The 24,600-nt window shown below is 44.1% G+C and overlaps 1 long non-coding RNA gene across 1 annotated transcript in view; it reads left to right on the top strand.

Annotated features, from left to right (window-relative positions):
- Positions 1 to 204: 204 nt before the first annotated feature.
- Positions 205 to 24,600, top strand: part of LOC132222582 (uncharacterized) — a 33,340-nt gene continuing 8,944 nt past the window's right edge. Inside the window, exon 1 of the long non-coding RNA XR_009450265.1 lies at positions 205 to 292. This is a non-coding gene — a long non-coding RNA (uncharacterized LOC132222582). The remainder of the gene's footprint in view (positions 293 to 24,600) is intronic.

Here is a 24,600-nt window from a genome sequence, read left to right on the forward strand (position 1 = left end):
TTCCATGATGAGCTTCAACCTGAGTCACTGTGAAACTGGACCCATCGTTGGCATTTAGAAGAAAAAAAAACATTGCAAACTCGAACCCCAGCTTGCTAGTGTTCCGGAAATTCCGTGCTTTAAAAAAATGAATGTATCCGAGCAACTTTCTCTGAGGAAGGTCACATTTTCTTCTCGTTGAACTCTTTCAGGCGCCCAACCTGGTTTGCATATTGAGCTTCCAGAACTATTTTCAACTACCCGGAGCAGCTGGGCATGAAGAGCACATTCTTATGTCTTTAGCTACAAATTGGTAAGCAATTGGGCTCCGGGGGCCCTGGAGGGAGGGCCCCCCCCGCCCCCTTAAACCCAGTCTGTTTATGACGGAGGAAGCTCTGATCAGGTTTATAGTGTGAAAGTCTCCAACCTATCAGCTCCGTCGGAGAGCGGGACAAGCCATGGTAAATAGGAGCCATCAAAGCAGTAGCCATTGCAATGAAATGAAGCAAATCAATTGTTTTTGAGAAAGGTGCCTTTCAGGTCTCCTTCCTCGGGTTCTGGGCTCCTGAGCCAAGTTCACAAGGAAACAACTGGCGCTAAGAACTTGGGGTTTCAGCTCGGGATCTTGGAAGGTCAGGGAGTTGGCCGGGAAACCATACTTTCCCTAATCTGTGGCCAGGGAATCAGCCATTTAAAGCAATTCAGTGACATTCGCCTCAGAATAAACAAAAGCCAAAGGGCTCAGATGAGTATAGTTTCTCGTGTGGCGAGTTGGCTTCTACCCATCAGTTGCCTGCTATTTCATACGGCATTAATTGCTTTTCCCTCCAAAATAGGTTATGGTTGATGAGAATTGATAACTGTGTCAGGTGCATGTAGACTTAGAGATGCTATTATTTTTTTTGCGGGGGTGGGGGGGTGGGTTGGGAGGAATCAAAACATCTTGGGCACCTCTATCCGAGCTTTGTGTTCTGTAAGATGATTTCAGCTGCCAAGAGGAAGCAGAGTGTGGTTTCTCTATAAGCCAGTAGGGGAGTGATTACTATATCCTGATGACTTCTTTGAACACAGCAACGGAGTGCCTTTCCTGTAGCAAACACTGAACCGCACGCCCTCATGTGTCCTGGGGAATGTGACTGTGATCACCTCCCTCCGCTGTCGGGCTTACAGATCAGAATCTTGTTTTGTAAATCTTGGCTGAGCCGTAGGACCAAGCGAAGTGCCTGGCCTGTCGTAGGTACTCAGTCTTTCTATTAGACTAGAGCAGTGATGGCGAACCTATGACACGCGTGTCAGAGGTGACACGTGAACTCATTTTGTTAGTTGATTTTTAAAAAAATATATATTTTACTGATTTTTCACAGAGAGGAAGGGAGAGGGATAGAGAGTTAGACACATTGATGAGAGAGAAACATCGATCAGCTGCCTCCTGCACACTCCCCACTGGGTATGTGCCCGCAACCAAGGTACATGCCCTTGACCGGAATCAAACCTGGGACCCTTGAGTCCACAGGCCGACGCTCTATCCATTGAGCCAAACAGGTTAGGGCTGATTTTTCTTTGTTAAATGGCATTTAAATATATAAAATAAATATCAAAAATATAAATCTTTTTTATACTATGGTTGCAAATATCAAAAAATTTCTATATGTGACACGGCACCAGTGTTAAGTTAGGGTTTTTCAAAATGCTGACACGCCGAGCTCAAAAGGTTTGCCATCACTGGACTAGAGGCCTAATGCACGAAATTTGTGCAAGTGTAGGCCTTCCTTCCCCTCGCTGCTGGCACCGGCTTCCCTCTGGCACCCAGGGCCCAGACTTCCCTCGCAGCCCAGGCTTTTGTCTGGAAGGACGTCCGGTCTAATTAGCATCTTATGCTTTTATTATTATAGATAAATAGAAATCAATGTAGTGAGTGTTTAAGAAAATTAATTTTGGGACTGAGAATTTGAATTCAAATGTTTAATCCATTGGACAGGGCAAAACCAAAGGGATGAACTGGCAGACCTCGCTTTCCCCATGTGGCCACACCAACATTCTCTCGTGTTTTGGAGGCGAAGGCCCCTTTAAAGTTGGGAGGGACTGACAGGTAAGCAATACATGTGTTTGTGTTTCAGAAGGTATTCAGCATAAATATGTACCGGTAGTGAGGTAGACAGTTTGGTGCTTGCCATTGTGGCCGGAAGGCAGCGGGCTGTCAGCCGGTTCAGGTGGGGTGGGTAGGAGAAGGCTTGGGGGCGGGGCGAGGGGGAGGGGGAACTGTAAAACCTAAAAGGTTTGCCTTCCTGATTCACCACCTCGAGGCAAGGAGGGGCTTCTCAAAAATGTGTGCGAAGGAGCGTTTTGGAAAGAGCCCTTAGCTGCAGGGTGGACACCGACCGGATACCAGGTACGTCTTTTAAAAGGTGGGGAAGAGGAGAGATGCAGGGATTCGAACAAAAAGTTCCGAGAGAGAAGGTTCAAGCAGGACTTGGGGTTTCTGATTTGGGCCACGAGGCGGGGATGGGGCTGTGGTCCACAGACATGAGTTAGAAAATACGCTCACCTTAAAACACCTGGATGGTTAGGAATTGGGATTGAATGAATACAAAATACTTTAAAAAAACCCACACCAAATAACTGCCCTGAAGACTTGACTTCAAATTCCAGAACTACTTCTTGCTCAGTTTGTGATCTCAGGAAGTTACTTTTCTTTCATTCAGTTTTCTTGTTTGTAAAATCAGGTGGTTGTAAAAGTAAAGCATTGGGAAGAGACAGTGTAGTGGGTAAAGGCTCAGGCTCTGGAGTAGGGCGGCCCGAGATTGAGTCTGGCATCTGTTGTCGCCTCGCTGTGTGACGCTGGACAAGTTACCTATCTTCTCTGTGCTTCAGTTTCCTCCTTTATAACATGAGGGTAATGATGACCTATTTCGATGGTGCCAGGAAGGGTTTAGTGAATAAATAGGCTGCCGTTTCTTCACTGACTCGAAATACCACCTGTATGATAGAGTCATGTACTAACTACATAATGACATGTTGATCAGTGACGGATTGCATCTACGATGGTGGCCCCGTGAGGTGATAATGGAGCTGAAGAATTGTAATTTCCCAGTGACATCGAGGCCATTGTAACGTGTGGTGCAACTTACTACTTATGTGTCTCTGATGATGTTGGTGTAAACCAAACAACTGCACTGCCAATCTGACATGAAGTGCTGCATACAGTATTTTCACTACCCCCTTTCTGCGTTTAGAAATGTCTAGACCAGGAGTGGGCAAACTTTTTGACTCGAGGGCCACAATGGGTTCTTAAACTGGACTGGAGGGCCAGAACAAAAGCATGGATGGAGTGTTTGTGTGAACTAATATAAATTCAAAGTAAACATCATTACATAAAAGGGTATGGTCTTTTTTTTTTTTTTTTTTTAGTTTTATTCATTTCAAACGGGCCGGATCCGGCCTGCGGGCCGTAGTTTGCCCACGGCTGGTCTAGATACACAAATACACCTGTGTTATAGTTGCCTACAGTGTTCAGTACAGTAACATGCCGAACAGGCAGGCTTACAGCTCAGGACCAATAGGCTGTACCATGCAGCCTGGCTGGGTCGTAGGCTAGACCAGTGATGGCGAACCTTTTGAGCTTGGCGTGTCAGCATTTTGAAAAACCCTAACTTAACTCTGGTGCCGTGTCACACATAGAAATTTTTTGATATTTGCAACCATAGTAAAACAAAGACTTATATTTTTGATATTTATTTTATATATTTAAATGCCATTTAACATAGAAAAATCAACCAAAAAATGAGTTCGCGTGTCACCTCTGACACGCGTGTCATAGGTTCGCCATCACTGGGCTAGACCATCTAGGTTCATGTGAGTGCACTCTCTGATGTCCATGCAATGATGAAATCACCTAATGACACATTTCTATAGTCCCTGCTCTTTTTTTAAAAAAAAAAAAATATTTGTATTGATACAGAGAGGAAAGGAGAGGGAGAGAGAGATGGAAACATCAATGATGAGAGAGAATCTTTGATCGGCTGCCTCTTGCACACCCCCCTACTGGGGATCGAGCCTGCAACCTGGGCACATGCCCTGACCGGGAATCGAACCCTGACCTCCTGGTTCATAGATTGATGCTCAACCACTGAGCCATGCCAGCCAGGCCATCCCTGTCTTCAGGTGACACATGGCTGTATATTGATTTCTAGGTGAGTCACTGGGTATTTGTCCAACACATCTGTATGACACAGGCAGAAGTTCAGTGTTTGAGGATGATGGAACTGGCACAAATCAAAGAAATCTAGAAATTCTCAGGACGCTCAGATAAGTGTGTAGCTGTTCCCATCCTCTACTGTAGAGGGATAATAGTACGGTGTCTTGGGTGGTTTATTAGAGCTCCCACTTCTTGGTCTTGTTGGCTAATACACACTCAATAATAATTCAGCCCATCTTATTTCCTTATCTAGATGGCCGAATTGGCAACTATAACGGGAGGAACAAATTAAACATGATTTTTAAAAATTATGCTACATATGTCTCTCCCTTTGGTACTTGGATCAGTATAAATGAAATGTGAGTGGCCAGTATAAAAAGTCAGAGGTCTTGCCCTGGCCGGTTTGGCTCAGTGGATAGTGTGTCAGTTCTCAGACCGGGGGTCCCAGGTTCGATTCCGGACAGGGGCACCTTGATCCCCAGCCATAGTCGGGGCATGTGCAGGAGGCAACTAAATGGTGTGTCTCTTTTACATTGATGTTTCTCTCTTCTCTCTCTCTCTCTCTCTCTCTCTCTCTCTCTCTCTCTCTCTCTCTCTCCCCCCTCCCTCCCTCCCTACCTCCCTCCCTCCCTCCTACTCTCTCTAAAAATCAATGGAAAAATGTCTTCTGGTGAGGATTCACCTAAAAGAAAGGGAAGTCAGAGGTCTTTAAATTTACATCTATTCTTTTTTTAAAAATATATTTTATTGATATTTTTACAGAGAGGAAGGGAGAGAGATAGAGAGTTAGAAACATCGATGAGAGAGAAACATTGATCAGCTGCCTCCTGCACATCTCCTACTGGGGATATGCCCGCAACCCAGGTACATGCCCTTGACCGGAATCGAACCTGGGACCTTTCAGTCCGTAGGCCGACGCTCTATCCACTGAGCCAAACCGGTTTCGGCTACATCTATTCTTTTTTATTATTATTATTAAACCCATGACTCACCCTGGTCGGTTTGGCTCAGTGGATAGAGCGTTGGCCTGCAGACTGAAAGGTACCGGGTTCGATTCCGGCCAAGGCCACATGCCCGGGTTGCAGGCTTGATCCCCAGTAGTGGGCGTGCGGAAAGCAGCCAATCAATGATTCTCTCTCATCATTGATGTTTCTATCTCTTCCTCCCTCTCTCTTAAGTCAATAAAGAAATATATTTTTTTAAAAAACGAAAAAAAAACCCATGACTTAAAAAATAATCTACTCTTCCCCTTTTCCTGAAGGAAATATGGGAAAATGTGTCTGAGTGGTTTCTGACTATGTGACTATGAAAAAAAAAAAAAAAAAAGACAGAGACGTGGCTTCTGGCCTATAAATCATTCCTCCCCTTCATTGGCTACTGTGTATTTTATGAGCTTTGGCTGAGCCACAAATACTCGACCAGCATCAAGCCCTCATTTAGTTGAGAGGCTAATGAGAGAAATGTCTCCTACATTCTACAGGCAGTGAAACACCCTTTCAGGTAACATGGTGATGGTGTTTGCATCCTCCTGCCCCCCACGCATATCCAATCATCCTGAATGAATTAATTGAGGTCCGAGAGTAGAAAATGTACAATTACCTGACACACGTACGCAGCTCACAAGTATAAAATATTCGCGTTGAGCTCCACTCATCACATTTATGGTATTTCCCATGTTCGTTATGACTGTAGGCTCAAATGCTAATGGCCCTTCGCCTGGCGAAGACACTGGGATGCAAGCAGTTGTGTGGCAGTGAATCCTTCTAGATTCATCTGGTTTCCACAGGTTAATGGAGAATTTAAAATTATTATCTGTTGCCCTAGCCAGTTTGGCTCAGTGGATAGAGCGTCAGCCTGTGGACTGAAGGGTCCTGGGTTCGATTCTGGTCAAGGGCATGTGCCGAACCCCAGTAAGGGGTGTGCAGGAGGCAGCCAATCCATGATTCTCTCTCATCATTGATGTTTCCATCTCCCTCTCCCTTTTTCTCTGAAATCAATACAAAATATTTTAAGAAATATTATCTGTCACCTTAAAAATACATGAGTAGTTCTTACCACTGAGAATATAAGAGTAAATGAATGTAACAGATGAATTAGTCAGGGTTGGGTCAGAATATGCTCTTTCCGGTTCCAGCTGAGTGGTCCTTTCCCTGAACATCCCTGTTTGGCTGATCCCCCAACCCCATGTTCGTCATCTGTCTTTTACCTACTTGAGGCCCAGTGCACGAATTTGTGCACGGATGGAATCCCTTGGCCTGGCTGGCGATCAGGGCCGATTGGGGCCATCTGGCCCAGTCCCAATCAGAGCCAATCAGGGCCAGCCGTCCAGGGGGAGGGAACGCGGGAGGTTGGGTGGCTGCGGGAGGTTGGCTGTGGGAGCACACTGACCACCAGGGGGGCAGCTCCTGCATTGAATGTCTGCCCCCTGGTGGTCAGTTCATGTCATAGTGACCAGTAGACCAAACATTCGGTTGTTCAGTCACTTAGGCTTTTATATATATAGATAACCCTTTGTGAACCTTTCCATAGCTCTGATTAATCGTATGGAAATGACCTATTTTTCTAACTTATTGGCCTATAGTTTTTATTTTTCTATGACCAATGCCTAGAAAAATACTTGACACATACATACTCAACAAATATTTATTGAACTAACCAGCAGGATAATTTTTATAGATAATGTCTATTAAACCAAATATTGTATGAAGATAAATAAATTGAAATAAGCTTTTCTGAGTCTATAAAATATAAGCATCTCGCCTGGCCAGTGTGGCGGATTGGTTGAGCCTTGACCTGTGAACCAGGAGATCACGGTTTGATTCCTAGTCAGGGCACATGCCTGGGTTATGGGCTCGATTACCAGTAGGGGGTGTGCAGGAGGCAGCTGACCAATGATTCTGTCTCATCATTTTGATGTTTCTATCTCTCTCCCTCTCCCTTCTTCTCTGAAATGAGTAAAAACATATTTAAAATTTTTTTAAAAATATAAGCACCTTTAAATCATTTTCCTCATAATTTGGCAGGGGGGACTGTATGATTAATTTTTAGAAGGGCCGGCTGATGCATCAACCTGCAGAAACCGGTTTGGCTCAGTGGCTAGAGCATTGGCCTGCAGACTCAAGGGTCCCAGGTTCAATTCCGGTCAAGGGCATGTACCTTGGTTGCGGGCACATCCCCAGTAGGGAGTGTGCAGGAGGCAGCTCATCAATGTTTCTCTCTCATCGATGTTTCTAATTCTCTATCCCTCTCCCTTCCTCTCTGTAAAAAATCAATAAAATATATTTTGGAAAAAAAAAAAAGAATGACTAGATCTGTGCTCTATATTGAGAGCCCCGCTCCTCCTGCTCCCCAAATCTACAAACACCCGGTATGATAGACCCAGACAACTCCTCGTGCCTTCACGTTGCCAGGTTGGTGCAACTCTAACCTAGAAGCCATGAGAGAAAATGTGTCTGGCCCCATCTTATGTGAATCTGCTTGTATTCTCTCTCATCATCTCAATTTGTGTTTTCCATTGATTTTTCTCCTCTGTAACCTGTACTGGGGCATCTGTTTTCTTGTGTCAGGAATTTTAGGACTGGCAGAGGGAATTCTTGTTCTCGTTGTTTAGACTGAGACTGTGAGGACAGTCTCTTGGGTTGTTAATGGCACAGAAAGTGGGAGACTTCTGCACAGTGGTTACAGGTTTTTATTAGGTCGGGACCAGTGCCTGTGTCCATAGAACAGTTCTCTCTGCAATTCTCTAATTTAGGGTTTCTTAATCTGGGGTGCAGAGGAGAGCTCGGGGAACTCAATGGGGGGTATGCAAAGTTTAATAATCTTTTGAATAAAAATTGTCTGCTTTACCTTTTCACCTCCCTGATCCTACCAAGGTAATCACTTTTAACTGTTTGTTTTAGGCCTTCATGCATTGATTCTTTTTAAAAAATTATCTATTATCTGAATATCTATGGATATCTATCTATCTACCTATCTAGCTAATTCCATTTCATTTTGAATGCACATGGGGATTAATTTGGGTTGTACTTGGAGATAGGTAGGTAGATAGATGATAGATTGATTGATAGATAGATCTATAAGGAATTTAATGAGCGTTTTCAGTGTGCAAATCATGTTTTTTGTTTTTTTTTTTTTTTAGCTCTGGAAAATGTTTGTTATCACTTATCTGTTTCTTACTTAGCTTTTTCTATCTGTTTTCGCTTCTGGGCTTTTGGGTTTGGTTTTGCTTTTAACGCCTTTGGACTGAGCATGTGACTTCCTTGGTGCTTCTCCATAGCTCTTAACGTTTACCTGGCTCACTTGCATCTCATCAGCTCTGAGAGCACAGGCTCTGCGTCGTCATCATTGCAACATCTCCAGCCCTTGCCTGACTCGGAGTAGTTACACAGGAAATGCTTGTTCAGCCAAGGAGTAAAGGGATGGACTCCCCCTCACTCGTCAATGCTCTACATTCTGCATTTTTTAGCCTTCACGTCCAGGGTTTTTTATATATATATATATTTATTGATTTCAGAGAGGAAGGGGGAGGGAGAGAGAGATGGAAACATCATCAATGAGAGAGAATCATGGATCGGCCGCCTCCTGCACGCCCCCTAGTGGGGATCAAGCCCACAACCCAGGCATGTGCCCTTGACCAGAATCGAACCCGGGACTCTTTGGTCTGCAGGCCGACGCTCTAGCCACTGAGCCAAACGGGCCAGGGCAACATCCAGTTTTTTTTTTTTAATAGTATTTTGATTTCAGTAATCCTATTTTTAATTCACGAGAGCTCATTCATTTTCTTTCATTGGTCTTTTCTCAAAGAATCGCGTTCTTTTATGAATTGCAGTATTGCCTGAGCTCTCTCTAAAGACACGGCTTCAACATTTGCAAGTGTTGTCTTCTGTTCTCTGAATTACATGTTTCCTTTGGCATCTGTGTGTGCTGTTTGAGTTCCTCAAATCAATATTTGAATGAATATTGATTCATTGACTCTCTTTAAATATTTTTGAATGAAAGAATGGTTTATTAATGTAGGGAGTTTGAGTCTGATTTTTTGTAGTTATTTCCCCCCTCCAATTAGGCGTTATTTGGGACAGGTTTGGCTGAATGAAGAATTGCTTGGATGATGAATGATGAGAGAAACCTCAAATCCCTTGTGCAGGAGAACGGTGCTTCTCCAACTTTGATGTGCAGCGTGTTACCTGCGGGACTCATGAACGCAGATTCTAACTGAGTAGGGGCCTGAGATTTTCAGTTTCTAACAAGATGCCTACATAGCTGCCCCGAAGATCACACGTTGAGTACCATGGCCCCAGCGATCCTCTAGTTCAGTGGTTGGCAAACGGCGGCTCGCAAGCCACATGCAGCTCTTTGGCCCCTTGAGTGTGGCTCTTCCACAAAATACCACGTGCGGGCACGCACGTACAGTGCGAAGTTGACTTAAAACTTTAAGTAAAGTTTATTAAGTTAATTTTAGGGAACGTTGTGGAGTGAAAGAAGATGTAGTGTTGAGGATTGAGAAAGGCATGTTGAGATGGTTTGGACATAGAGAGGATGAACGAAAGGAGATGGACGAAACAAGTCTACAAGACGAGTGTGGATGGGAGAGTTGGAAGGGGTCGACCTCAGCGAACGTACCTCAATCAGATTGAGGACGTTTTTAGCAAAGGCCAGCTTAGGAGGACCCTAATTAAGTTAACAATGTACCTACCTATATAGTTTAAGTTAAAAAAATTTGGCTCTCAAATTTCAATTGTTGTGCTGTTGATATTTGGCTCTGTTGACCAATGAGTTTGCCGACCACTGCTCTAGTTTCTGAACGTTCAGGATTTTCCTAAAGCAATTATGGCCAGGCATGTAGATTGTGGTTCTGTTTCATTCCAGGTCATTTTAGAGTGGCTGTGGGGATTAATTCGGATCGTTCTTGGATACATTTCACATGAATAACCCAGTGATGGTCATGGCATGACACAGTAATCACCGGGGCGCGGGGGGGAGGGGATAAAGTCGTTTTAGATCAACAAGGACATATTCTGGAAACATTTCCTCCATGAACATTAAGTCTGATCAGTCTTGTCACCGGATCCTTCTCTCTGAAGCTGGAACACTGTTCGGCAAGAATGATAAAGGAAGCAGCTTTTGTTGAGCCAAAGCCAACCATGTCTACCTACATTCATTTGGAAACTCACCATCTTCTAGAACAGCGGTTCTCAACCTGTGGGTCGTGACCCCTATGGGGGCCGAACGACCCTTTCACAGGGGTCGCCTAAGACCATCGGAAAACACATCTATAATTACATATTGTTTTTGTGATTAATCACTATTCTTTAATGATGTTCAATTTGTAACAATGAAAATACATCCTGCATATCAGATATTTACATGACGACTCAAAACAGTAGCAAAATGACGGTTATGAAGTAGCCACGAAAATAATGTTATGGTTGGGGGTCACCACAACATGAGGAACTGTATTAATAAAGGGTCGCGGCATTAGGAAGGTTGAGAACCACTGTTCTAGAAGAAAGAACAGAAGTGTGCATACCACACATACAGGGAGCAGCCGCAGGGCAAGTGACGACAGGGTTAACCCCCGAGTGTGTGGGCCGCTGAAGCACAGGCCACTTTGCAGAATAAAAATGGTGTGTACCTTATTAAAAGCCGCCCGACGGGGTCAGCGGCCTAGTCACAGACTACCTACCAAGAACAATTTCAATTTTAATGGGTTTTACTATGTATTTCATAAGCCGGGCCCATTGAAATTGAGTCATCAAAGCTGCCCAGTTTCCTCCAAGACAGATTTTAGCCTGAGAGCGTGGAGTAATTATCCCACTGGATGTTAGCCTGTGTCGCTATTTCAGCCTCGTCCATCATTTCACACAGCGACATCCTCTGCCTGCTAATTTCTTCCAATGGATTAGCTGCTCTCGCTTGTCTATCTTTTTTTTTTTTATTTCTGGGGGTGGGGGGTGGGGGGGGGGTGAAATATTGCCTGCCGCCCATGTTTTAATAAGCTGAGCCAGGCATGCACCGCTGCACCGCGCCTCGCTCCTATTTCTTCCAGCTCAAAGAATGATCTGCTGGGGGGGGACAGCCGGCTGTGAACGTGAAGGTGAAAGCTTGGCCAGGGCTCCCTGCGGCCTGAGACTGGCTGCTCCAGAGACCAGGGCTGCAGGCCCTGCTGAGCTGGCCGCTCTGCATGGATCTGTTCCCCACGCATCCTACGCCATGTCGCTCTGTTACTTATCTCCTGCTCCTCTCGGACTCCGATCTTCATTCCCACCCTATCTCCCGCCCCCTCCCCCCCTGTTTCACCTCTGCCCCGCCCGCCTGCCTCCCATCAGCAAACCACACGCACCCGTTCTTTACCATAATGGCCCCGTTTGAGCGTTTGAGTTCCAGGGTCCGGTGATTTCTTCCTTCTTTGACCTCTCGGCGGGAACACAGTTTCCCACGCTGGGACCATCACTCCTCCTCAGGTGGGAGGTAGGAAGGCAGGGGTCCTGGAGCCACAGTGAGGAGGGTTTGCATCCTGTCTCTGCAGCTCTGTGGCCTGCGGTGAGGTATTCAACCTTGCGGAGCCTTCGTTTTCTCAGCCTCCTGATAGGGATAAGTACGTTTCTCGTTTCTCGTGCTAGGGTGAGCGCAGTGGTTCTCAACCTTCCTAATGCCGCGACCCTTTAATACAGTTCCTCATGTGGTGGTGACCCCTAACCATAACATCATTTTCGTGGCTACTTCATCACTGTCATGTTGCTATTGTTATGAATCGTCATGTAAATATCTGATATGCAGGATGCATTTTCATTGTGACAAATTGAACATCATTAAAGCATAGTGACGAATCACAAGAACAATATGTAATTATAGATGTGTTTTCCGATGGTCTTAGGCGACCCCTATGAAAGGGTCGTTCGACCCCCAAAGGGGTCGCGACCCACAGGTTGAGAACCGCTGGGTTAGAGTGAACATTAGCAAGTGTGATCGATCGTGTGTATCGGCCGCATAGTAGGCCTCTCAGCGCCTGGAGCTGACGGTGTTTTCTTTACCCCCGTAATTGAACAGACGGGCTTTCCCCTTGCACTTGATGTTCATGAGCCACTAGGGCTTTGAGCTTGGCAGTGGATCCTAGAAAGTCGGATGGAAGGAAGGCAGGAGCCGAGGGGGCTTGCTTACAAGCCTGGTCTCATGGTCACGGCCGTTTTCAGCGGGTCTGAAGCTCTGTGGAACCTACCCGTCTACAGGACTAGACTTCTCTCTCAAGGTCCCATTTGAATGTCTGGACGCTGGTTTGAAAGACACATGTGCCCGGCCGGTGTGGCTCAGTGGTTGAGCATCAACCTATGAACCAGGAGGTCACGGTTCAAGTCCCAGTCAGGGCATATCCAGTAGGGGGCGTGCAGGAGGCAGCTGAGCAGTGACTCTCGTCATTGATGTTTCTATCGCTCTCTCCCTCCCCCTACCCCTCTGAAATCAATAAAAATATATTTATAAAAAAGAGGAAAAAGAAAGGCACATGTTTTCCCTGATTGAAAACAGGTAACAAACAGCCTGGCCAGTATGGCTCAGTGGTTGAGTGTCAACCTATGAACCAGGATGTCGCTGTCCCACATGCAGGAGGCAGCCGATCCATGATTCTCTCTCATCATTGATATTTCTTCTCTCTTTCTCCCTCTCCCTTCCTCTCTGAAATCCATAAACAATATATTTATAAAAGAAAACAGGTAACACACAAGACCCTGGAACCCCAGGTAAAGGGGACGCGGCCGGACCGCTCTCTCAGATAAAGTCTTCAAACCGATCAAGGCCAAAGTCACGGAAGCTCAATCTTCCAGCCTTTAGAAAAGGCCAGGCCCCCGAGAGCTGGCAAGTGGAGGAAAGGCTGATGCGTGGACGCTGGGCCCCAGAACTCTCATGTAGCTGCTGATAAATTGGAGATGGATAATTTCTGTCCTGCACAGGAGGAAGTGGGCAAGACAGTAATTGGTAATTCTTAGAGAGAGTGGCTCAGCTCCCAAGTCGCTCTCAAGGGAGGTCTTTGGAAACGTGCTATCATTTGGAATTAGATTAATAAGAGCACCGCCTGGCATCAGAAATGTTGGAATTGGTTAGAAGTTTTTCTTTTTCTTTTTTTTTTTTCCTCTCTTTTTCCCCCTCCACCTCTGCAGAAACATAAAGCGCCCATACTCTTCATTTACACGTAAATTATAGAAGTGGATAAAATCCTCCTCATTAGCGAATGACCTTGATGTTAGGACACATTGATATGATAGGTGATGGTCTCTGAAATTTTGCAAATTTTTGACATTAGTGATGGTTCAGCGGCAGTATCGAGATCATTAGTGTTGAGTCAAATACTTTTGTATTCGCAAGGCAGTAATTAAAATGACGCGTTCCAACTATTTATCTGTAGTTCATCCAATGAGATGTTATAGAGACTTACAGAGGGATAGTTCATCTTCAGTTTGTCACTCTCTGTGGTCTCTCCTTTCCTTCCCCCGTTTTGGGGGCCATGGGTGAAGTAGGATGGACAAGCTGTATCCGTACTGGCAAAGAAAGGGCATAACCCGAAGACTGGCTAGAGAAACTCACCCACCCCACGGGTCCTTCATTCACCCCATTGAGAAAATTCCCAGCATACGTGTTGGTTTCTTTAACTTTTCTTTCTCTCCCTGCTCCCTCCTTCCCCAACCAATGGAACAATTTGAAACAATTTTATTGTAAAGAAAAAAACAAAACAAAAAACCAACAACACTGTCAATGGTCATTTCATTTCTGTTGAACTTTTAGGCTGTTTCCAAACTTGCTGTTATAAAAAATATGCCTTTGTATGTAGCTCTGATTTTTATTTTTATTTTTTAAGATTAGGATTCCAGAAGTCATATTACTGGGTCAAAGGCGGTGCCCTTTTAGGAATTCATGTTTTCCATTTGCTTTCCAGATCAGTCATATCAAGTACAGTGGGGCCTTGACTTACGAGTGTCCCGACTAACGAGTTTTTTGAGATACCAGCTGTCTCTCACCCAATTTTTTTGCTTTGAGTTGAGTTGCGAGCTAAAATTCGGGTTACAAGCCAGCTTCAGCTAGTTGGCGCAGCGAACGTCACAGTGATTTGACATACGAGTAATTTGAGTTACGAGCTCCGTCCCGGAACGAATTAAACTCGTAAGTCAAGGCCCCACTGTATACTCTGACAGTACCTGAGGAGCCTCAACTCATTGCACCCTCAATATTTTATTTTTGTTAATCGTCACCCCAGGATATTTTTCCCATTGATTTTTATTTTTTAGAATAGAAAGAAGGGAGGGAAGGATGGATGGAGGGAGAGAGCGAGATGTGCCTCTACCAAGGCCTGGGATTGAACCTGCAACCCAGGAACTTGCCCATGACCAGGAATCGTACCCTTCAGTGTGCGGGTCGATGCTCTGACCACTTGGCAACACTGGCCAGGGCTCACCCTCCATAATATTTAATCACATTTTCAGATTTTACTACTTTAGATCATTGACGTGAAGAATGACAGCTCATTTGAAAGGTGTTCACTCTTTTTTTTACTTGTGACGTGTCCTTTCGCCGTGTGCTTCTGGCTGTGTGTAGCTTTCCATTCTGCTTGTTCATGTTCTTTGCATGCTGGTGGTTTTCTCAGTGATCTGAAAGTCATTTTCATACACCACACACTTCATTCTTCATATTTTTGCAAATTTCAATTGCCTTTTAATGTTATGGGTATTTTAGCCCAGATAGTTCACATCTTCATTTAGTCAGATATTCATGTTCTTTATTGTTTCTTTATTTCTCCTTTACGTAGGTATACTGAGGCTAAACACAGGTTGACCTTTATTTTTCTAGTTTTACTCACCCCCCCCGCCCCCTCCCCGTTTGTGATTTAACTCTTTAATTCTGTGGACTTGATTTTGTCTGTGTTTTTTCATTTTCCCTGTGGCAGGCCTTTTTATCAAGGCGACACAGAAAGCCAGGGAGCTCAGGACATGGGCTCAGCAGCCAGTGACCTGGGATCTAAGGCTTTGGAGAGTGGGGTGCAGTGCCGATGGTTTTGAGGGATTCAAAAATTATATGTGGATTTTAGACGATGAGGGGGGTCGGTTCCCTTAACCCCCACATTATTCAGGGGTCAACTGTATTTCATATCGCCAATCATGTAAAAAGAGATTTTATCCTATGTGCTCAGATCTATTTGAAACTCATGGGAGACAACATTAAAAAAATGTCATCTTATTTTCAGCTAAATTCGCCTGTGTTTCATGCACAAATACGTACACGAAGGTTTGTATGTACAAACATTGTTAATATGAATACTATCCCTAGCCAGGTGATCTTGATAACAGCCTGTGGGTATAGCCACGTCGAATTGTTCCAAGTTCAATGTTGCCTCACTGATGGGACAGAACGGAAAAGGAAAGTCTCGTTGAAGGCGCTGTAAGGAATAAAAGCATAATAATATTAGGTTTAGAACTTCCACATTTTTGGTCTTCAAGATCTTTCGCCAGTGTTAATTAATTAGTATTCATAGTGCCTTGGGAAGTAAATATTATCATCTCAATTTTAAATAAAATGGGAGAATGAAGGTTAAGTGGTTTCCCTCCGGCTGCAGCGGGATTATGTTTTATTTTTTATAAGGAAAATGAAAATGACTATCTAATAACATGTTAAATAAGTTCAAGGATGTGGAAGTCCTTGTTTCCAACACCTGGCACCTAGTAGGCTTGCGATAAACGTCTTGAATTTTTAAAATCAGTATCTAATTAAGGAGAAAAAGGTCACTATATCTGTTTCATATAGATGCATATATATTTTTCTATTACTTTTACATATATATTTAGTTATGGATTTGAAGAACTAGAAAAAAATTGAATGCATAAACTAGTTTATTCTTTTCTCTTTAGAAAGATGTAGCCTCTTTGAGACAAGAAGGCAGTTATATTTTTCAACCTCTCCATAGAGTGAGATTATAGAGTCTTTTTTAAAAAATGTTTTCATTGATTTCAGAGAGAGGAAGGGAGAGGGAGAGAGAGATAGAAACATCAGTGGTGAAAGAGAGTCATTGATTGGCTGCCTCCTGCATGCCCCCTACTTGGGATTGAGCCCACAACCCGGGCATGTGCCCTGACCGGGAATTGAACCGTGACCTCCTGGTTCAGTTCGAACACTGAGCCACACCAGCCGGGCTAGATTCTCTTTAGTACCTAATGACACCCACATTGATAGCAAACTGTGTGGAAAATTCAATCAGGTCAATAAAGAATTCAGTAAATCATGAATAGGCTTTATAGATCTAACTAGAGGCCCGGTGCATGAATTTGTGCACGGGTGGGGTCCCTTGGCATGGGAGGGGCCTTGGGAGGTTGGCTGTGGGAGCACACTGACCACCAGGGGGCAGCTCCTGCACTGAGCGTCTGCCCCCTGGTGGTCAGTGCGTGTCATAGCAACTGGTCATTTGGTCATCTGGTAGTTCGGTCATTAGGTTGCTTAGGCTTTTATATATATAGATACCACCACATAAATGGCCTGGTTGGATTTTTTTCTCTCTTAATCCAATTGGCTAAAATTTGATCGAAATGTATTTGGGAGTGTCATGCTGAAACAGTTTCCCTGTCAGGCTCTTCTTCCTTACAGCTAGCCTAGATCTTTCTGACACCTTCTTGAATATTTCTTCTGGTCTCTGTCAGGCAGGAGCTCGGGAACGGGGCTCTGTAAGTCTTCAGGGACATAGTGAAGAGCCACCCTCCCAACTGTGGAATTCAGTTACGCACCATCCTCACCCTCCTGTGTGGTCCTCTCCTCAGTCTTTCCTGCCTTCTTTTATAGTAAACAGTGTTTTCAGCTGTGTTGTTGTATGAAAGAAATGTTGACTTAAAACTGCTTTGGGGGCTAGTCTCATCCATCTAAACTCACCACCTCCTTACTTGTTCAGGGATGTTATTTGCTTTAGATAGTTATGAAATTTCCCAGTTCTCCTGTGGATGCTTGAATCTGGCTGTTGACTGAACATGTGATATCGGCAGAAAGCAACCAGATGAACGATGGAGATGCAGGGTTCGAGGCAGAGTGCAGATGGGCCCGGAACCTGGGCCTGGCCCACATGTGTGCCCCGTGTCCTTAATTCCTTGGGGGCAGCTTGTATTGTGTCTGAGGCCTTAAAGAATAAAACATGTGACATCATTGTTTGAGGCCTAGCTCATAAAAGTGATAGAAGTAAGGTACCACTGTCAGATGGGCTCATCCTCCACATTTGCAATTGTATGTATATCAGGACATTTCATCACCACCAAACTAGCTCTTAAGGAATAATGGAGGCTTGCAGATGTTAACATAAATATTATACATGTTTTATAATACACTTATTATAAAAAGTGAATTTTTAGAGACATGAAGGAGAGAAATGTCTCTATCTAATTATAAAAAGTAAGCCCCATAGACTTGCCTACCATAGTGATTGAATGGAGTCTTAGGAGCAATTTATCCAGATACCTAAGGATCCAAATGCCCCCATTCAGTAAGAACAGTTTGTCAATTCTTAGCTAATAAGCTCCCTTTCTTGACAAAATGGTCTATTAAATAATCCAGGTTAAAAAACTGAGAATTCACTGTATACATATATAGTTATGTATACACTTGTAGATGATATTAAATCTATACTGTAGCATATATACTATAGTATACATATAGGACGATATAGTATATATCCTATGGTATATACTAGGATCTGAATACATGTATACAAATACATATATGTAGCTTATACAGTCCATATTTTCAAAGCAATTGATTAAGATAACGTGTCAGTCTTTCAATAAAGCGACTAGTTTCAGTTTATCACTTCATATTGCTAGTAAAGTTGGTTATATGGTCCACTTACTGAACTCTTCGTAGGAGGCCCTGGCAGATGCTCTTATCTAATTACTTTAGTAATGTGTTAAACATCTTCACCAATTGGAGAAAGGGTGATGGAGCCAGAGGCTATGAAGTAAAAGGCCAGAGAAAACTTTAAATTTGCTGTGGGTACAGCCTACTCCCATAAACACTTGTGTTTGTGGGGGTTTTTTAAAATATATTTTTATTGATTTCAGAGGAAGGGAGAGGGAGCGAGAGATAGAAACAACAATGATGAGAGAGAATCGTGGATTGGCTGCCTCCTGCACACCCCCTACTAGGGATTGAGACTGCAACCCAGGCTGTGTCCTTGACCAGAATCAAACCTGGCACCCTTCAGGAGGCAGGCTGACGCTCTATCTACTGACCCCAACCGGCTAGGGCTTATGTGTGTGTTTTTAAAGAGCTATTTAAATTTTACTCTCATCCTGATCAATATGAATTGCAGGTAAATTGGGAGACATTCTGGTCAAATTTTGACGTGTTTTTTTTTTTTTAAAGCTGCATCTATTGTTTTTTAGTGCAAGCACATAGGTATATTAAGAACCATAAAATCACCAAATTCTGCCAGTATTGAATTACATTTTATAATATGGTATATCAGTTCTGACTTAAAAGAATAATGTTATATAATATAAACTTGCATTAATATGTGCATAAAAATATTCAGTAGGACCTATAGTTGTTGCAGGAAAGTATTCCAAGGGTTAAGTGAATAGCACAGTGGTTTCAAATCCTTGTTTAAAATATGCCCCTTCTGAGGAAAAAAAAAAAAGAGAGAAGAAAAATGATGGGTATTCACATGATTGACAACCTTTCCAAATAGAAGTGTTGCTATAATTAAGCAATAATGTATGAGTGAGTGTACATTATGACAAATTGGGAGCTTGGCTGATTAGATTGAGCATATAAGTTGTCAGTATAATTATCATATTTTAATCATTTTTCTCCATTTTTTATAACAGCATTGTCTTCAGCCTCATTTGGTGCTTATTAGATTGATATTCTAAGAGGAATTGTACAACATAAAACATGTCCTTAAACAGGATGAACTTTAGATAAGGCTTTGGGAACGTCTATAAACATTTATAACGATGGCTGTTATGTTGCTACCTTCTTCTAGCCACTGTTTGCCTTTGTGCAAAAATGGAGATTTCTTTTCAAGATAAAGTGGGTAATCTTGAGCCTATATGTCTCTGTGAAACATCGCTATATTTCAATAGAAGCAGCCAAAATATTTGTTAAAACTGCCTTCCCCATATAGGGTTTCCCCCATCCACTGCCTGTTCTTATCTGCAGACAGATCGTTCAGATGGATAACTCAATCCTTAGAGTGGCTTCTTTGCTTCCCTTGCTTGGTTTGACTCTCTGCAATCAGCAAGGTTGAATCTGCAAGACACACAGGAAAGGCACTTTGCGGGGAGGAGGGAGATGGAGGTGAGGGTCCAGCTTCTGCTTCCTCCCCAATGAGGAGAGGATGCTAAAGGGAATGGCAAGACACCACTTAGTAACCAAGATTTCAATTTCAGAGCCTGAAAACGGATTATCCTCACGCTATGACATGGACATTTAGGAAGCACATTAAGTGACTTGAATGTATATATTTAAAAAATATTTTTTTATTGATTTCAGAGAGGCAGCGAGAGGGAGAGATAAGAAACATCAACGATGAGAGAGAATCATTGATCGGCTGCCTCCTGCATGCCCCCCACTAGAGATCCAGCCCACAACCCAGGCATGTGCCCTGATGGGGAATCGAACTGTGACCTCCTGGTTCACAGGTCAACACTCAACCACTGAGCAACATCCACCAGGCAGCCACTTGAATATTAACGTTTCCTTTCCTGCCCCAAATCAGGATGCTAGCTCTCAGTAGTCCCAGCAATCCCTCCTCCTACCATGGAGATAAAGTCTTCACCAGGCTTCCAGGTCTCTGCTTTTGTCCTGGTGAGTCACAATGAGTTAGAGTCGCCGGAAATGTAGGGTTTGGGGTGTATAAGAATGTGCACGTCTAGAACCTGGTAGAGTCTTATTTCCTCCAGTAGTTCAGGCTCGAAGAGAGAGATGAGGGCTTTAAGGACCTCCCTCCAAAGAGGCATGCCCTTACCTTAACGAGTGTGTGAGCTACGATATTTTCTCATTTATTCATAATCTTTGACTGAAGTCCCCACTCCCCACCACCACCACCACTGGAACTTGTTAGAGACGTTTGTTGTATGGACGTGAATGATGTGACGGTAACGTCATCACTACCTTAAAGTAAGAGTGGTCTGGACCACTAGTCAGTTAGCATCCTAGCAGATCCACCCATCTCTGGCAATAAGTGGAGGATACATCACTCCTCAAGATGCCCAAATAGCTAGACCAGGGGTCCTCAAACTTGTTAAACAGGGGGCCAGTTCACTGTCCCTCAGACTGTTGGAGGGCCGGACTATAGTTTAAAAAAAACTATGAACAAATTCCTATGCACACTGCACATATCTTATTTTGAAGTAAAAAAACAAAATGGGAACAAATACAATATTTGTATTTGCATGTGGCCCGCAGGCCATAGTTTGAGGATCCCTGGGCTAGACTCACAAGCTGCTTTTCTGTTGTCCATAAGCCCATTTTTAAAAAGATTTAGGAATTACATTGAGAGATTGTCTATATTTATTTTGATTAATGTTTCCCCCCCCATCAATGCGATGCATAAAACATCACAGCGTTTTACATTTTGTCCTGAATGACGTGGACTTGGTCATTGACATGTCTATTCTACCGTGGTTGATTTCACTGTTTCTTAATGTTATAGTTACATCTAACATTTTACTTCTAAATGTATAAAACAGTGGTCTTAAACCAAAATAGGAAGGGTTATATTGTTTAGTCACTTTATGGCTCTAAGGTCTAGACAGTGAACTTTTAAAAATATGTCTTTATTGATTTTAGTGTAAGGAAGGGAAGGGGATAGAGAGATAGAAACATTGATGAGAAAAACATTGATCAGCTGCCTCCTGCTTGCCCCCTACTGGGGACTGAGCCCACAACCCAGGCAGGTGACCTCCTGGTTCAGAGGTCAGTGCTCAACCACTGAGCAACACTGGCCAGGCTAGACTCAACATTTTTAAATTAAATCTTTATTGTTGAAAGTATTACATATGTCCCCATTGTCCCCGCATTGGCCCCTTCTAGCCTGATCCCACCTGCCACCCCAGGCCTTCATCACCCTATTGTTTGTGTCCATGGGTTACACATATATGCATACAAGTTCTTTGGTTGATCTCTTCCCACCCACCCACCCACCTGCACCTACCCTCTGAGATTCCACAGTCCATGTTCCATGCTTCTCTATCTGTGGATCTATTTTGTTCAGCAGTTTATTTTGTTCATTAGATTCTATCTATGCGTGAGACCATGTGATACTTGTCTTTCTCTGACTGGCTTATTTCACTCAGCATAATACTCTCCAGGTCCCTCTATGCTGTCTCAAAGAGTAAGAGATCCTTCTTTTTTACTGCTGCATAGTTTTCCATGGTGTACATGTAGCACAGCTTTTTATCCACTCATCTACGGATGGGCACTTGGGCTGTTTCCAGATCTCAGCTCTTGTAAATTGTGCTGCTAGGAACATAGGGATGCATACCTTCTTTCTGATTGGTGTTTTGGGTTTCTTAGGATATGTTCCTAGAATTGGGATCACTGGGTCAAGTGGCAGTTCCATCGTTAATTTTTTGAGGAAACGTCATACTATCTTCCATAGTGGCTGCACCAGTTTGCATTCCCACCAGCAGTGTACTAGGGTTCCCTTTTCTCCACATCCTCGCCAGCACTTGTCATGTGTTGATTTGTTGATGGTGGCCATTCTGACAGGTATGAGGTGATACCTCATCATTGTTTCATTTGCATCTCTCTGATGATCAGTGACTTGGAGCATTTTTCATATGTCTCTTGTTCTTCTATATGTCCACCTTAGAGAAGGGTCTATTTAGGTCCTTTGCCCATTTTTAAATTGGATTGTCTTCCTTTTGTTAAGTTGTATGAGTTCCTTCTATATTTTGGAGATTAACCCTTTATCAGATGTATCATTGCCAAATATCTGCTCCCATACAATGGGCTCCCTTTTCATTTTTTTAATGATTTCTTTTGCTGTGCAGCTTCTTAATTTGATGGATTCCCATTTGTTTATTTTCTTAGTTTCCTTTGCCCTAGCCGTGGTCAGCAAACTGCGGCTCGCGAGACACATGCGGCTCTTTGGCCCCTTGAGTGTGGCTCTTCCTAAGCCTTAGGAGGACCCTAATTAAGTTAATAACAGTGTACCTACCTATATAGTTTAAGTTTAAAAAATTTGGCTCTCAAAAGAAATTTCAGTCGTTGTACTGTTGATATTTGGCTCTGTTGACTAATGAGTTTGCCGACCACTGCCCTAGGGGATGTGTGTGCAAACATATTGCTACATGAGATGTCTGAGATTTTGATGCCTATGGTTTCTTTTAGAATTTTTATGGCTTCACAACTTACATTTAAGTCTTTTATCCATTTTGAGTTTATTCTTGTGTCTGGTGTAAGTTGGTAGTCCAGTCTCCCCATTTTGGCTGCCTATTGGGGTTTGTGTCTATGTATTGGTAGATCTGCTATGACACTCAACCTCTGGTGCAGGGCAACGTTAGACGCTGTTTCTGACTGAACCTGAGTCCCCTGTTTTGGGCTCTCAGCGGCCCACAGCTCGTGGCTCCCTCTGCTGGGGCTGGGTGCCTTTGGAAAGGACCAAGAGATGCCCTGGGGCCTGCTTTCCTTAGCCCTCTGCCCAGAAGGAGGTCAGGCAAAGACTGAAAGCCTCCAGAGATCTGCCTCTGCCTGCAGTCTCACTGTTCTCATCGGTCCCAGGCTATCGACCACAGGGTGGGGCAATTGCCTTCCCCCCAGGAAAAAACTGCCTGGATAGCAAAGGTCAGAAGGAGAAAGCTGTCCTCGACAGGATGAGGGAATTACTCAGCCCAGGAGACGGGGTGGCTGCCCTCTGAGCTCCAATCCCAGAACCCCCAACCCTGGACTCGCTTCACACAGCTCCAGTCCACTCTGCCCTCCCTCTGCGGGAGTCCAAGGTGAGTGGCTGCACACGAAATTTTGTGTGTTGGCCCTTTAAGAGGATGCCTGCATTTCCAGCCGTCCCTCCCTGGCAGACAGCAACCCTGCTGCTTTTCACAGCCAGATGTTCTGTGGGCACCTTTCTCAGTTCTGATGCTCTGGGCTGGGGAGCCCAGCTTGGGGTTTAGACCCCAGAGTTCTCAGTGGGGACCCCCGCAGCTGAGATATCCCTCTGGGACTTCAGCTGCTGTGTGTGGGAGCCTGGCCAACCCGTTCACACCTCTGCACTTCCTACCATTCTCCATTCCGTCTCCAGTCTCCATCCTTGTTTATTCCATGTACTCTGATGCCATTTCAAATCTAGACTCAATATGTTTAATGTAGAAACAGCATCAGCTGCTTATGGAAAAATGGAAATGGCACCGAACTCCTGGCAAATCTTCACATGACGTGACCATCATCAGGCCTCTTTCTGCTATGAAAAGGGCACCTGCAAGGTCTTTTTAAAAAAATATACATTTTATTGATTTTTTACAGAGAGGGAGAGGGATAGAGAGTTAGAAACATCGATGAGTGAGAAGCATCGATCAGCTGCCTCCTGCACACCCCCCACTGGGGATGTGCCCACAACCAAGGTACATACATGCCCTTGACTGGAATCGAACCTGGGACCCTTCAGTCCCCAGGCCAATGCTCTACCCACTGAACCAAACCGGCTAGGGCTGCAAGGTCTTTTTGCCCCTCCCCCCGGCTTCCCCGCTAGGGTCTCCTGGAATGCCTTGTCCTCCATCCTCGGGTAACATTCACAGATTTGCAGGGGAAATGAAATACTGCAGCGACCTTTTTAATTCCCCCGACTTTTTACAATCTTGGAAAAGTTAACGCAACAGCAGGAGTTTAATCATATTCACGGACGTAAAAGACAAAATAAGGCACCTCAGCCTTCTGAGGGCAATGCGACCTCCAGGCATCAGACACTGTCCCTTGGGAAGCAGAAACCGAGCTTGCGTGCATCTCTCAGGACGCATGGCTCTATCCTGGGCTGTCACCGCCGTCTGCCGCTCACACGCCCGCAACTGGTCTCTACCTTGAACTTCCTTCTGCATTGCCTGTTTCTTTCCTAAGCACATCATCTTGATTGATTCAGAGTGCTCTTGATTCACAGGCATCTCGTTTTGGAAATGTATACTGTTACACTGGATACGTAAAGTCTTGCCAATACCTGGGACCCCGTGGACATGGCGCTCGATGCCAGATTCTCATTTGTTTACACGGGTGTCTAACAACTGGTGGTGATTCTTAAAATCAAAGGCAGTGGTTCCTGCGATTCCCTGGGGGTCTCGCAGCGCCCCATCATTTAGCCAAGTGTCATTGTGTGTGCTGTTTAGTCTTGGGTCTCAATTGTTGTGCAGTTGGGTTGATGGATGAGATGGCCTAAAGAAAAGTAGGAAAGAAAGAAAAAGGAAGAAAAAAAAAAAGAACAGTAT

This window comes from Myotis daubentonii, chromosome 20, assembly GCF_963259705.1.
Source record: "Myotis daubentonii chromosome 20, mMyoDau2.1, whole genome shotgun sequence".
Taxonomy (NCBI): domain Eukaryota; kingdom Metazoa; phylum Chordata; class Mammalia; order Chiroptera; family Vespertilionidae; genus Myotis; species Myotis daubentonii.